We start from the raw sequence: 14,491 nt of genomic DNA, 5'->3' as shown, positions 1-14,491 counted from the left end.
CTTACACTGGAGTGTCTGGGACCAATCCCATCTGCTATCTCGTTCCCTATCCCTCTCTCATTCTTTTTCTCTCCTTTTCCTTCTTTCCTTCTCTTTCTCCCCCTCACACTCCCATTCCTTTCCAGCCTTCTCGTCCTAGATATGCCAGCTCATCCTAAGTCCCTCCTCATCCTCTTCATTCCCCGTTGCCCCACCGTCATCATCAGTGGACTCACTGTCTGATGCCTCTCCTCCTGGGAGGTCGGCCTCTGGACATTTTTTACTATCCAATTTAAATAAAAATGTTCTCACCGTCCATGCGTATGCGGTTATTATAGCACATCTCTCCTGCTCCCTTTTCCACACAGCCTTTTCTAACTCCTTCTCTGCTTCTAACATATTCTCTATCTGTTGGCGCGTGCCTTCTTCTATTTCAATTAGTCGTAGGGTTTTGCCTAAGTCTTACGGAGTGTGTCTTAATACTGGTGGTGCCCATGTTACTCCCACCACTTCTCTTCCTTACTTCCCCTTTGGTGCCTTCCACTGGAGGCACTCACTGTGGGTTAGTATATATCGCCACTGGTTGGAAAGTGTGTTAAAAACGGTACGGGGGCGTGGTAGATAGGACTGCACCTGGGTCTAAACCTGTGCTCGTTTCTGTTGGAGGTGGCATATTCACTTGCTCAAAAATGTTGCTCAGGGCCAAGATGCTCTGTCTACTCTGGAATTTCTTCCCTTTGTGTTTGGATAATAAGTAGGAACACATGTGTTCAACTATGTTGCTCTCAAATGTGCCTTCCCTGGGCAAAGCATTGCCCTGTCGTGGCCTGAACCCATTCAAAATGATATTTAATTATTTTGTCTCAGTATTGTGGTAGTTTAATACACAGGTTTCCCAAGGAGTCTTCATTTTTCCAATCAGCCCCATCCCCTCCCTTCTGCTGTCCTCTGACGCAGCTGTAACAGAGTCAAATACTCCCTGTTGCCAAATTAGATGCCACTTTTGGTAAACTGTCAATCGTAATTCTTTTCACTTATACAAGGCTCAAAAAATATTTCTAATAAAACACAAATACAAAACACATCAACACCTAAACACACCCCACCACCCACTTCTTACTCTCCCAACTCAACACTTCTCACCCAATTCACATCATTCTCTCATACATGACCCTACATCCTCACTCCGAACCACAATATTCTCCTTCCACGAAAAATACTCACACATGCTTCAATAATATATACAGGTTTTGGCCCGCACTCATCGTGCCGACACAATGAGCCTCATTATAAGTTTGCTGGTCCGGGAACTACGACGGTACTGGTAAGCATGCCGGTACCATAGTTCCTGGACCGGCAAACTACGAGTTGTGTTCGCAGGTGCCTTTCTGCCCACCAGGTCGGACCTGGCGGGCAGAAAGGCACCCCCGAGCACAGCATTTTAGATACACCGGCACCGTTATAAACGGTGCCGGTGCATCTGACCTCCCTATTCCCATTAAGCCCTATGGGGCCGAATGGGAATGGGGAGCCTATTTTTTCTGGTGCCCGCAAATGGGCAATTACCGGGTCCGGCAGGGCAGTAATGACCCAGTAAATACCCAATCGCATGCGCCAGAAATGTTCAGAAGTTTACCACCAAACATCTAATGAGGCCCATTATCTCTTAATCTATGCCACACTGCCCTTCCTCTACCGAGGAGATCCCCGCATGTATCTCTAAACAGAGTACTGTCATTTCTCTACATGTTTCCACAACACTGCAACTACAAATGATGTCACCCTTCCTCACTCAATAAAATATGACAGTGACGATCTCCCTTACACACTACTGTGGCGTTCATATCACTAATAAAAAATAAATAATTATCAATAAAATCAAAAATTCTCTTCAAACTCAACCTCAATACAACAACCTCTAATTTCCAAAACCAACAACACCAACGCGCTGCCGTGCTTTTCATGCACAGATACAATCATGTGCTCTTGGACATCCGAATCCTCTTGGCACTGAGTCTTTCCTCACCGGCCTCCCATTGTCCCAGCAGCGTTCAGGCCCCCGGGGTCAGTCAGACAATTCAGGAACTCGGTCATCTGTCCTCGTGAGTGCACTTTATCTAGTCTCGACGGACCGCATCGCTCCTCCGCGAAGTGCGACACAGAGCACTCCCAGGCCTCCGAGAAGACTGAATATCTCACTGGGGCCTCCAAATGTAGACCAGAGGTCTCCAGGGGTGATTCAAGAAAAATACAAAAGTCATCCAAAACAAGAAAACTCTGTGCAAGAAAAAACAGCTTTAACAAACAGTCAACTGTTAGAGGAAACAGCTCTATGTACCTGAACTGTAATACATTCTCAACTCTGCCCAGAAGGGCTGCAACAGTTACACAAGGAAATGTCATATTAGCGTACTTTGTCAATTCTTACAATTTTGGGGATGTGCTAATACACAATTGGTGGGTTGTCACAGTACCCCTAGAGGTTTGTATGCATTACATGTCCTGATTGGATACAAATGTTTCCTGGAACATCACCATCAACAACCCTTCATCATTTCATGACCCTTAAGCACCCCTCCCCTCCATTACACAATTATCTGCTGACCTGCAGAAATCTGGCATGCTACTGGTTGGCACCTGCTTAGGTACAGGTTGATAAATCCCTCAATGCAGATTTGACTCCTTCGTTGGAGACAGCGAGAGTCACAGCATCCCACCAAATCTATCCAATGGAATTATGAGGGAACAGTAACAAGGTCAGGGGCATTATTACAGCCTCTGCAGCACCATATCCCAGTCCCCCAAATTGGTTCCCCACTTCCCTCTGCCCCTGCATCTGTTTGCTTGGTGACACATTTTACCTAATTCAATCTATCAGCAGATTCGCTCTTGTGGAGGATTCTTGAAAAAGGAGAGGTGGTGACTATTCAGACATACTATTACGGCATGAACAGATGTGGACTGTCAGGTAAAAAAAACAACTACACATGCCCTGAATGAGGAGATCCAGTGGCATGACCTACCTGAAGAATCTTTCCATGAGGAGTACATGAGTGAGCACCACCTTTAATGTTTGTCCTAATGCATCATAGAATTGCAAATGTAATCTTTGAGTCTGATTCTCTCATATTGGCAGTCACTATTGGCCAACTTAATGTGAACAGTGTTGCGGCTAATCACTCTTACTCAGTTTAGCCAACATCCAATTGCATGGTGGGAAATGGATTTTACCTCTACTACAATATGACGGCCATTGTGGCAAAGGATTTATCCCCAATTACAAGAACACACATGATGGCAGACAGCCACTGCACGCAACGTAGCTTAAATGTGGGCAGGTCAGCTGACTTGTGGCCAGGGAATAGGGTGAGAGGTGAAGGAACAGAACACTAAAAAGAGCAACGATAAGGTACCTGATTTTGTTCAGCGTAGTACCAATCCCTGAATTAGGTCTGCTCCCAAAAGTTACAGCGGCCTCAAATGCAGGCTGTCCATACAGTGCGTTTGTTAATTGAGTGACTTGGGTTTTCCACTCTTCCCGCTTTACTTTAGGGCTGAAGTTGTACTGACCAAATATTGGACTATGGGCCTCATTCCGAGTAGGGCGGTAAGTATAGGCGATTACCGGCATGGCGTAAAGAGCGTTTCCGTGCTGGCACAAGACCGTAAAAATCAGCCTATTCCGACTTCGCGTGCACACGCTTTGCGCCATGCCGGTAATGCACCTCAGCGCCATGCCGTAAAAGGGCCCCAAAAGCCCTTACCGGCAACAAGCGCACCGTACATAACACTACCGACATAGAGGAATTAGTGGTAACCGTAAATAGCGGTCCCCTCTATTTACGGTCACCGTTAAAAAACAGAACCGGAAAAAACGTCATCGCACAGGAACGGGAAGGAGCACGCCAGCCATCTTTAAAATCACAATCCATTGCCATCCTCTCCATACAGGACCCGGAGGCATATAGTGACCAGAGAAATAGGCATTGGAGACCAGCATCATGCCCAAAGCATTAGAAAAGGGTGCTGAACGCATAAGAAAGCAGCGCTTTACCCAGGATGAGCTCCAGGTACTGGTCGACACTCTGCACGAACATGCAGACAATGTATTCAGCAGTGATATGCGGAGGACCACCGTCGTCAGGAAGAAAGAAATCTGGGCCTTGGTGGCACCGAGGGTGAGCACCGTGGGAAACACCCCCCGCACCACCAAGGACTGCAGGAAACGTTGGGATGACTTCTGTCTCAGGGTGCGGGCCATCCTCTCGGCAAACCGAAGTCAGGCCCTGGAGACAGGAGGAGGGCCGGGTTCCCCCATCAAAATGATGCCATGGGAGGAAACGTGTGCGGCCATGATGGGCACAGAAGCCATAGGTGTTGGAGAAATGGAGTGCGGTGCAGCGTCATCCGCTGATGGAGGTGAGTGTCATGAGTCAAGACAAAACATGCATTCCTAACGTAAGTCACTGCCAAGGACTGGGCAAGGTGTCACGTCATGGTTGGGCAACCCCCCCACCCAATGAAATCATGCTGCAACAAGTGGGACCCAGGATGATGTCAGGTGAAAGGCTGTAACCAATATGGGCCATACCACACAAAGAGGCCGAATCTGTGAGGCACACGGGGCAGTGATTGTAAACATTGTGAATGTGAGTCATCACAGTACTCCGCCAACATGAGTGACCCAGACATCTGCATGCATTGACCATCCAAGCCCAGATCACTGTCCCACTCACCACCCAAATGTCAACAAACCGCTGCAATCCCATTGTGATACCATAGGCATGTAGAAATGCTGAACCCCAAATCATTGCTCATGCCGTCTCTCTCTTCCCCCCCCCACAGGCAGCGAGCATGACAGCGAGGACCAGGAAAGCACCCAGCCAGTACCTCCAGGGGCAGAGTCAGGAGCCGCCGCATACCTGCAAGCAGGAAGACAACACAAACAACACCAGCTGCTGCAACAACCCCCATGGAGGGTGCACAACCCCCACCCGCACCCCTACCTATGCCTGCAGTGCTGCTGGACACATGTCCCACGCTGCACTCTGAGGAGTCGAGTGTGGCTGGTGAGAATGCAGCCATGTGCCTCCTCGGTGTGCCAGACAGCCCCCCCATCAATATCGGGAGCCAGCGTGGAGGACACCAATGACATTGGCCATACCCCTGACACACCATCATACAGCCAGGTGGCACACAGCGACTCCGGGGAGAGTGATACCCCAGGGCTCCCAGGGCAAGGAGTACAACCTGCCTGTCTTGTATCTCCCCTGCAGAATCTCCGGGAAGGCCTGCAGGCCCAATACCAAGCCTGCCAAGCACATCGGCCACATCGGCTATGGATGTAGTGCGCTCCCAGCATCTCACAGGCCTCATTGAGGAGTTCATCAGGGAAAATCGTGAATCAAGGGTGGAGTGGCGCAATGACCTTCAGGCTCTGGGCGAGGTGATCACAGCGAGCACAAACCAGCTCTGCAACGTCCTTGGCCGGATCGCAGATGCCCTGGAAGCAGCACACCCCACACCACAGCCCCAGCGGGAGGACCCACCTTCACAAAGCTCCTCCACCCAGACCAGCCCGGTCTGTCGTTCACTGCGTACATTGCGCCGCCACGACATGGATCCCCCTGGCTCTGGGAGTGCACATTGACCATGCCGGCACACACATGTGGCCTATGTTGTCCTAATTGAACTATTGTGGGGTTGTTGTGGGGGGAGGTGGAGGGGGGTGAGGGTGTGTGTGGGAGTTGGGGGGAGGGGGTGAGGGTGTGTGTGGGATTTTGGGGGAGGGGGTGAGGGTGTGTGTGGGAGTTGGGGGGGAGGTGGAGGGGGGTGGTGGTGGAGGTTTTGTTGTACACGTTAGAACTTTATTATTCAATACACCGGTTGATCATCCAAAAAAAACAGAGTGGACATTGATCATTGTGCATGTGTCTTTTAATGTTCCACAGTGCATGGTGTACATGTATCCCCACACCCAGTGCCTGATGTCCTGTCATCCTCACACCCTCAGCTGACTAGTGAGTCAGAAATATTGTCCGATCAATGATTGCCGCACGGCACGTCGCTCCTGTGCATCGGCACCGTGATGCTGTCCTGCCATTCCCTCCTCCTCCTCCTCATCATCATCTGGTGGTAGCAGTTCCACGTCAGGGGGCAGTGGCACGTTCCGATGGATGCACATGTTGTGCAGCATTACACATGACATGGTGATCTTGGACACCTTCTCGTGGCTGTAGATGAGTGCCCCACCCGACCGGCTGAGGCAACGAAATCATGCCTTCAACAGGCCAAAGGTCTGCTCTATCACCACCCGTGTATGGGTATGGGATCTATTGTAGTCCTCCTCGTGCCTGTTCTGTGGGTTGCGGACCGGGGTCATGAGCCACGGCTTCAAAGGGTAGGCAGCATCACCTGCATGAGAGTGGAATGAAGGTAAGTGTTTGTAAATTCATGGTGGAGAACTGTACTAGTCTTACATGGCAGCAGGTGATTACTGGCCATACACCACATGTCCCAGGATGCATTCACCCCATTACTGGCCCGGCTATGTGTCCTGTGCAATGGAATGATGGAGGGGGTAGCTTCTTCATGATGGGTTATGGTGTGCACTCACGTCTTGTTGCATGTGCATCGCATATGCATGCAGCAGTGTTGGACTGCATTCATTGATGTGTTGTGCGAGTTTTGGTGACAGGGGGCGGTTGGCTGTAGTTAGTAGCATACTCATCATTCTGCACTGATCTGTGCCATGGTGACTTGCAGCAATCCTATGGTTGTGCAGGACCAGTCACACGCTGTGGGATCCCTGTTAGACTCACTTCTATGTACTCCCAGGGATGGCTGTCCTGTGTGGTGAGATGCAGGAGACTGTGACATGGTGCTATTGTACTGCATGGTGCAGGATGCCCTTACGGTGTGTAAGGGCCACCGATGAGTGGTGCATGTGTTGTGGTATTTGGGCAGGTTTCTTGTTAGTCATGTTGTGTTAGGTGTCGGCTCTAAATCATCACTGTGTGGTTAGGTAGTCATGTGCCGTGTCACTTGCCTTGGGGCACAGTGTTCTGTGAGGTGCACATCGTGCACTGGCGTGAACATTCCCACCCAGGTGCAGTAGGCACCCCCCTTCCCCACCCAGGTGAAGTAGCCATCTCCCCCCCTTTCCCACCCAGATAAAGTAGGCATCTCCCCCCCTTTCCCACCCAGGTGAAGTAGGCAACCCCCCCCTTTCCCACCCAGGTGCAGTAGGCATCGCCCCCCCTTTCCCACCAAGGTGAAGTAGGCATCTCTCCCCCCCCTTCCCACCCAGGTGAAGTAGGCAGCCAACATACAGCCCCAATGCCATGGCCCATTCAGGTTACTCACCAAGCAGCCAGGCACATCGTCCAGCATGTCGCTCCATGTAGCGTGGTAGTGTGGAGTTCCGCAGGACCAAGGAGTGATGAGTTGATCTGGGGTATCGGGCATTGCAATGTGTGATGGCTTTACTGGCATTACACACCATCTGGTTGTTGATGGAGTGGTATTGCTTGTGGTTGCGATACGGCACCTCCATGGCATGCGGGACCACCAATTCAACGTGGGTGCAGTCGAGGGCACCTATGCAATTTGACATGCCTGCCAGTGCATGGAAGGCAACTTTTGTATCATATATCTCCTGGGGAGTCCGGGGTAGGGATATGTAGTCCCTTGTGTGGTTGAGGAGGGCATCCACCGGGAAAAATCGGCTGTGAAATGCCATGCATGTGTCCCACTGTATGCTGGTAGGTGCCTGTGGCAAGGAAGTGGAGCACAGACACTACCTTCAGTAGAGGAGGATGGCAGTGCTGATTTCTATGAGGCTCTCTATATTGTCATGTATCAGGTCCACTATGGTGGTAATGGTGTCCCAGTCAAGCCGGTACAGGGTGTGGATCTGCTCTGGTGTGAGGTTGAAGGGGGTGGCTCTGATGTGGGGTTTTGGGGGCTGGAGGCGTGGTAATGTTGGCTGCACCGGTAGGGCATGCTGGGCCTGTCTCACCCTCCTTCTCCTCCTGTGTATCCTCTGTCGTGGGGGCTGTGGTTGTTGTTGTTGCTGTTGTGGTAGTTGCTGCCTTGCAAGCAGGGCCTCCAGCTCCAGGAATGCTGCTACAATTTGTATCATCTTGGTGTGCGAGGGGGTGTAGTGTTTGGGTGTGCTCTTTTTGTGCTGTGCCAGACTCCATTGCCTCCCCCTGTGCTGATTGAGTGCACCTGTGCCTCTTGGAAACACTGCTCATGGTTCTTAACACCTTCTCGGTGATGTCGTTATTTAATCCATGCCGGTAAGGTACTTTGCGGCCTTATGGAGGCCGTTTTTTGCATGTCCGCATTACTTGGGATCAGCTCCGGTTTACGCCATGCCACTAATTTCGGCATGGAGTGTCGGGCGCGCGCCACTAGACCGCTATTTACGACCTCGTACTTTACGGCGCCGTAAATAACGGTCTGGTAGGGCAGAATAGTCCGTAACGGGAAACGATGCTGGTAATCCTTTTCCGGCATCGTTTTCTCCTTACCTCCTAACTCGGAATGACCCCCATAGAAATAAACGTCCACTTAAAGACGTGAAATGGATATACCGTGCTTCTCTCCTTATTTGAGGTGAACCCTGCAGAATTATTATATGCAATAAAACACTGCTGAGGGGGCTGTGAGAGAGTGTGACCAATCAACTTCTGGGTCCAGGGGTGAATATCATTTTCTAAACACACTTCTAATACACCAGAAGGAATCCAAACAGATTGCAATAACACGCAAATTATAAACCTGCTTGCCAATTCCCCTGCTACTAAAGTAGGGTCCTCAGTGGTTACTGGCTGTTCTCCTACAGGAGTAGGCGATTCAGTAGTCTGTGAAACTGGACCAGGGGCTACTGCCCACACCGGTCCCTCCAACAAGCTTCCTGGAAGCACCCCAGGCCCTAATGCACTGAGAGCCTTCAATCTGCTGGCCTCTTCAGCCCTCGATCTGGTATCCACTGCAACAATCTCAGGGTCAGGAATATCCTTAGCCAACAGACATGGGTCAGGGATTTAGTCTTTCACTGCTACACGGTGCTGGGTCATTTAAGCTCGCCAGCTGAACTCTACCATCGCCAAAGGTCACTTACTCTTTCCGTCAAACCCACTGATGCTACAATCAGGTCCATCAATATACTGTCCTGGTTGTACTCACTGCTGTGTGGCATCAGTGATTCTAGCCACGGTGTCTCTGACTGCCATAGTTTTGTGTCCATTGATATACACATGTTCTAAGAAAAGTTGAGTATTATTGGGAACTGGGATCTCTTCTGGAGATCCGGTAATGTTCCCACTCAGTATAACCAATCCACTTTCAGCCGCTCCTTAGCCTAGTGGGAAGTCCTCCTCTAGGTGGTCCACACTAATGATGGCCTCATCCATGAGTCCGCCATTGACTATGGCTTGCTTGGGAAAGCCCTTGCAAGGAGGATCCCCTTTCCTATGGCCCAGCCCTTTACACACGAAGCAACCTTTGGGTTGTGAGAACGAGGTGTCCCGGTTTTAGGGGTGCCTGCTCTCTTCTTTTCAGTATGTACGGCTCAACTAAAGTTTTGGGATTTTCCTTCATTCTTTTGGGGAACAGACTTAGAAGAGGAGTGGGTTGGACTTTTGTTCTTCCCATCCTTGTAACTTTTCTTGTCTGAGGATTTCTTGTCTGGTTTGGGTGTGCTCATCTGAGCCTTTTTCTGGGCTCGAGTACTCACAAACCTATTGGCATCCTTTGCAAGCTCCATAGGCTCTATAATAGACTTGTCCTTCAAGTACTTCAAACCAGTCAAAAACATCCTTCCGCACTTCATTAGCCTCCACGAAGTCTTTGGGGATTTTGCGCCAGGGCTTATCCCAGCCACCCTGGTTTGAGCCACTACAGCTGGTTTCGCTCGAGGTGGATCTGTTGGCATCCTTCTTCTCTTCCAGTGCCAGGTTGTGCAGCTCTAGGGTGACCTTGTCCCACTGTTTTTGTTCCACCAGCGCCAGTCTCCTCTCTTCCAGCAGGAGCTTTTTAACCGCTACACCGTTAACAGCCAGAACAATAACTGGCCACTTAGAGGCTGTGTCAAGTCCTGGGACCTGCAGGATGCTGCACTGGCCCCTGACCTCACTGACACTCTGGAGTGTTGGGAAACCACACTTGTCCCCCTCTGGGATGGCTGGTGAGAAACACTAATCAGGTTGTCTTTCCGCCATCTTTCACCACCCCTTTTGGAAGGCCTTCTTCATTCGTGTACACAGGACCTATCTGTCCCCTGGGGTCACTTTCCCAGCCACCCTTGCTTCTACCCAAGCTTGGAGGCTGCTCAGCAGTTCAGGTTATGAATCCTGGTGCAGTGGGGTAGTCCCACCTCTTGACATAGGATGCGCAGGACATCTCTGCTCATGCCTTTCACAGTCTCTATGTCAAGATCAGTGATTATCTAACAATACCTAGCAGTGTTCGAAACATTGCATGCAACAGTACTTTTATTGTTGGTAAATTAAGCTGTACGCAAGACTCCAACTAGATCCAACCATCTGCCACCAATGTGATAAATCAACTTACGGGGGAACCAGTGGTCCATGGGTGAATATCGGTTTCTAAACCATCAATCAGCCCCACACCTCTGATACACCAGAAGGGATCCAAACAGTTTGGAATAACAAGCAAATTATAAACCTCCTTGTCCAATTTTGGTAACATGAATGCGACGGCTGGCTTATCTTCAAAAGGTCGTGGATCGTTGGTTAGTTGCAACACATCGAAAATACAACTATTACCCAATGATAAAAGGGACTACCTAGTCAAGGATGTAATAAAAATATCTACTTTATTTATGTCACAATAGACAGTTGTAGCAGCACTACAAAATACATCCCAGGGCTGCCGCCAATGTGACAAATCAATTTCCAGGGCATTAGTGGTTTAGGGGTGAATATCGGTTTCTAAGCCATAAATTAGCCCCACACTTCTAATACACCAGAAGGGATCTGAACAGATTGGAATAACCAGCAAATGATAAAACTCTTTGTCCAATTTTGGTACCGTGGAAGGAACTGCAGGCTAATCTCCGATAGGTTGTGGGTCGTTGGTTAGTTGCAGCACAGCGAAAATACGATTATTACCCAATGATAAAAGGGACTGTCCAGTCAAGGTTGTATCAACATATCTACTTTATTTATATCAAACAATTACGCCATTATGACTGGGGTCTCAGTGGCCCCCAGATTGTTGAATTTAAAAGAAGTAGGGCAAGCATCTGCAGTTCTCAAATCAGGTTTCAGCGTTCCAGCTCTAGTGACAGGCATACTGGGCTGGATTGATGAGAGTAGTACAAAAGGAGGGAGCCGCAGAAAGACCCTATTCTCTAATACAAGAGATAAGTTAAATAGCATTTGCCCCAGTCAATCCGGTATTAATAGCCACCAGCGTTGGCCAGCCTCTACAAATGCTACAGACATGCGGCCCGCACACAACCTGATATATGCATGCCACACATATGCATGCCACACATTGCAGGCATGCCTAGCTCTCCGTCCTTCTTCCCAGGACAGTTTGCGATACGCGTACAGTCTCGAGCCTGTTCAAAGTTCCCCAAATAGCAAGACACAAGTACTCACGATGATCAGCTTCCTCCCCCAACACCTACACCAGCTTCAGTGACATTGGGATTTAGGATCCAATAATTGGTTGAGCCTCCTGTCCCCTCTGACGTTTCCTCTGATGCACCAAGCGTCAGGTACCCAGAGCTCAAGACTGAAGCCACACACGGGTGGCTGCAAGGAGGCTGGAGGCTAGAGTTAAGAACCGTTCCCGGAGATGACATAGTGCAATCCTGGTTGTCACATTCCAACTAAATATGACAAGGCGCACTGTGCCTGTAGGCTGTGTCCAACCAGAGTACACAGTCTATGCATTTGTTGTGGTGTGAGCATAGGAAAATGTGTGCAAATTAGCCCCACACATTTTCCTGAGGTCGGTCTACCACCATTCCATTTAATTAAAATTTTCAAAAACCCCAGTTGAACGTACACCCCACCATGCTGATGGTCGAATTCCTCACAGACAGCTAAATCTCTTTATTAGTTTGTGTATATGGCCTGTGGTCCTTAGTTTATACCACTTTTCCGATGACATATTGTTGTCGGCTTTGTGTTCCTGCAGATCCCAGAAGATTTGTTTGTGGGGTGCAGTGTTACACTATTGTTGACATGGCTTATTACAACTGGAGATCAGGCATATGCGTCTGCTGGTGACATTGCAAGGTAAGCCTGTTTTGGAGTTTTTTTGTTTGTTACTCAGTCTTGCGTTTTGGGTAAAGCCCATTAATAGTCTATTGAGAAGTCGGTAAACCAGCAAAAGGTGATATGGTCTATTTTCCCTCTTTGTCTTGGAAGTATATTAATAGGTCATCAACACATGTAATCAAATACTAACCAATGGATAAAATGGTTCTGAACATTATGATTGAATGTTTGCCCAGGTCCTGAAGAAGGTGACACAAGTAATCTTTAGCAACTGAAACTTGTTTACCCTTTCTACAGATATCCTTTTAATAATTTGAGATACATTGAGAAAGTCAGGGCCATATTATGTCCCACCCTTCCAGTCTTTCGGTCTTCTGTGGGGTGGTTTTTATAGTGGATAGAAACTGGATTTTTCTGGTACACACTCAGGCGAGGGTCTAATAAAATGATTAAAATACCCTTGTGACTGCACTTGATTAATCACATGCAGTTTCCTTGACCTTATGGTTTCTAGTAATAATAATGTAGTGTTCAGTTTAGTTTTATGGCCATTTTTTCTTATTGTCCCTATTAGATAGGCAGTGCACCATCTGTGTCTAGGGATCACAGGTACACAGGATACGTAATGTTTTCCCGAGGGATAGAACAAGCTTAGAAATAGGTAGTGGTGAAGTTATTTACATGGTGCCCTCCCTTGTGTGATGCAATATGTTCATCCTTGGTGGGCTATGTTCATAGACACAGAGGATTACATTATTAGTTGACCCCTTTTATGCTTCTACAGCTGTAGTTCTCTTCCCATGAGAAACTTTTCCTTCTGCAACAATTAATTAGTTACTGTAGGCTTCTTGGTGCCTCACCCTTGGTGGGCTGATCTAGAGTTTCTGTAAATGTCAGAAGAACTTCAATTTCACATTGAGCAGCGGCCTTTACAAACAACTAAAAGATGGCTTCTGTCTAGTCTGCTCTGGGCCTACTAAAATATGGCCACACTGTTATTCATTAATATATCTAACCTTTAAACCCATTACACTTCTAAGTTAACAAACTATACAAATATTGCACTTGCTGCAAGTGTACTTTTTATCGTGCTTACCTATCCCTAGTTACCTGCTAGTTAAAACTACATACACGTTCTGTGTGTTCGTGCATGCTCTTCCCTGTGCAGCACCCTATTCCCTAACGTTTGGTGCACTAGGGTAATGTAGGTATGATATACGTGCGTCGTGACGTCTCCCCTCACATTACTTCTGTCTTTACTGCATTACTTCTTTATCTTGTATGTGGACCCCCTAACCTCCTGTGAGTGTTGGATTTGCATATTCACAAATCACTATCTAAATCTTGAAATTAGGATCATCACTTTGGAAATGGTGAGCAGTAAAGAAACATAATTTGAAAATCCCCCTCCCTCACAAAATGCAGCAGAATTTGGGATAGATGTGAAGTAGGGTAAAACCGACGAGTAAGGAGCTCATGTTTCTGAAAATCGTAATTTGACAGGGAGGACCTGGTAAGTTTGCATTCAGGCGTAGCAGGTCCCTGCTGCTAAATGTTCATCATTCACACAACAGGGTGCAAATATGCAGTGCAAAAGGCGGTGCACACGTGTGTACACTGCGCTGTGCCCTGCTCTTTTGCACTCCACCCTGCAAAGTGAATAAACACTGCCTGGCATGGGCGCATGGTAAGCAGCGTTCACAATTACATTTAAATGCTACCCAACAGGGTCGCATTCTAATTTTGGCAGTGTGTAATTGTACATGCTTACAATGAAACCATGTGGAGTCTGCCAACTTTATGCATAGGGATATCCTATCCATGCTGGTGCAAATGCTGGAGCATTTTTACGGCGGAGAGGAAGGAAGGCAGCAGGAATGCAAGGCAGCAGGAATGCAAGCTGTGTTTCGCCCCTCCTCTCAGCCATACAAATGGTTGAAAATGGGGAGTGACTTAATGGAAGATTCAAAAGCCTTACTCAAGTCGTGTATGCCTTTCATTAATGTTACTCCCCAGTGGAGCATAAACTTGAGATGCACAATTGGTTAGTGAAATGGTCTGACAAAGAGGTGGTGTGTTTTTGTCCTGCAGGCGCTTTGCTGTATAGAGAGACCTTTGCAAATGATGTGTGAATCTCAACAGCCATGCAGTCCTTCAGCTCAACCTTGGGCTCACACACCCTTCATCAGGAACAGCTTGGCCATCCACACTAGTTAACATCTACCCGACTGCAGCAAAAATGCTTCTAA

The sequence above is a fragment of the Ambystoma mexicanum genome, chromosome 2q (genome assembly GCF_040938575.1).
Source record: "Ambystoma mexicanum isolate Mex_15411 chromosome 2q, UKY_AmexF1_1, whole genome shotgun sequence".
NCBI classification, from domain to species: domain Eukaryota; kingdom Metazoa; phylum Chordata; class Amphibia; order Caudata; family Ambystomatidae; genus Ambystoma; species Ambystoma mexicanum.
This window is presented reverse-complemented; position numbering follows the sequence as displayed.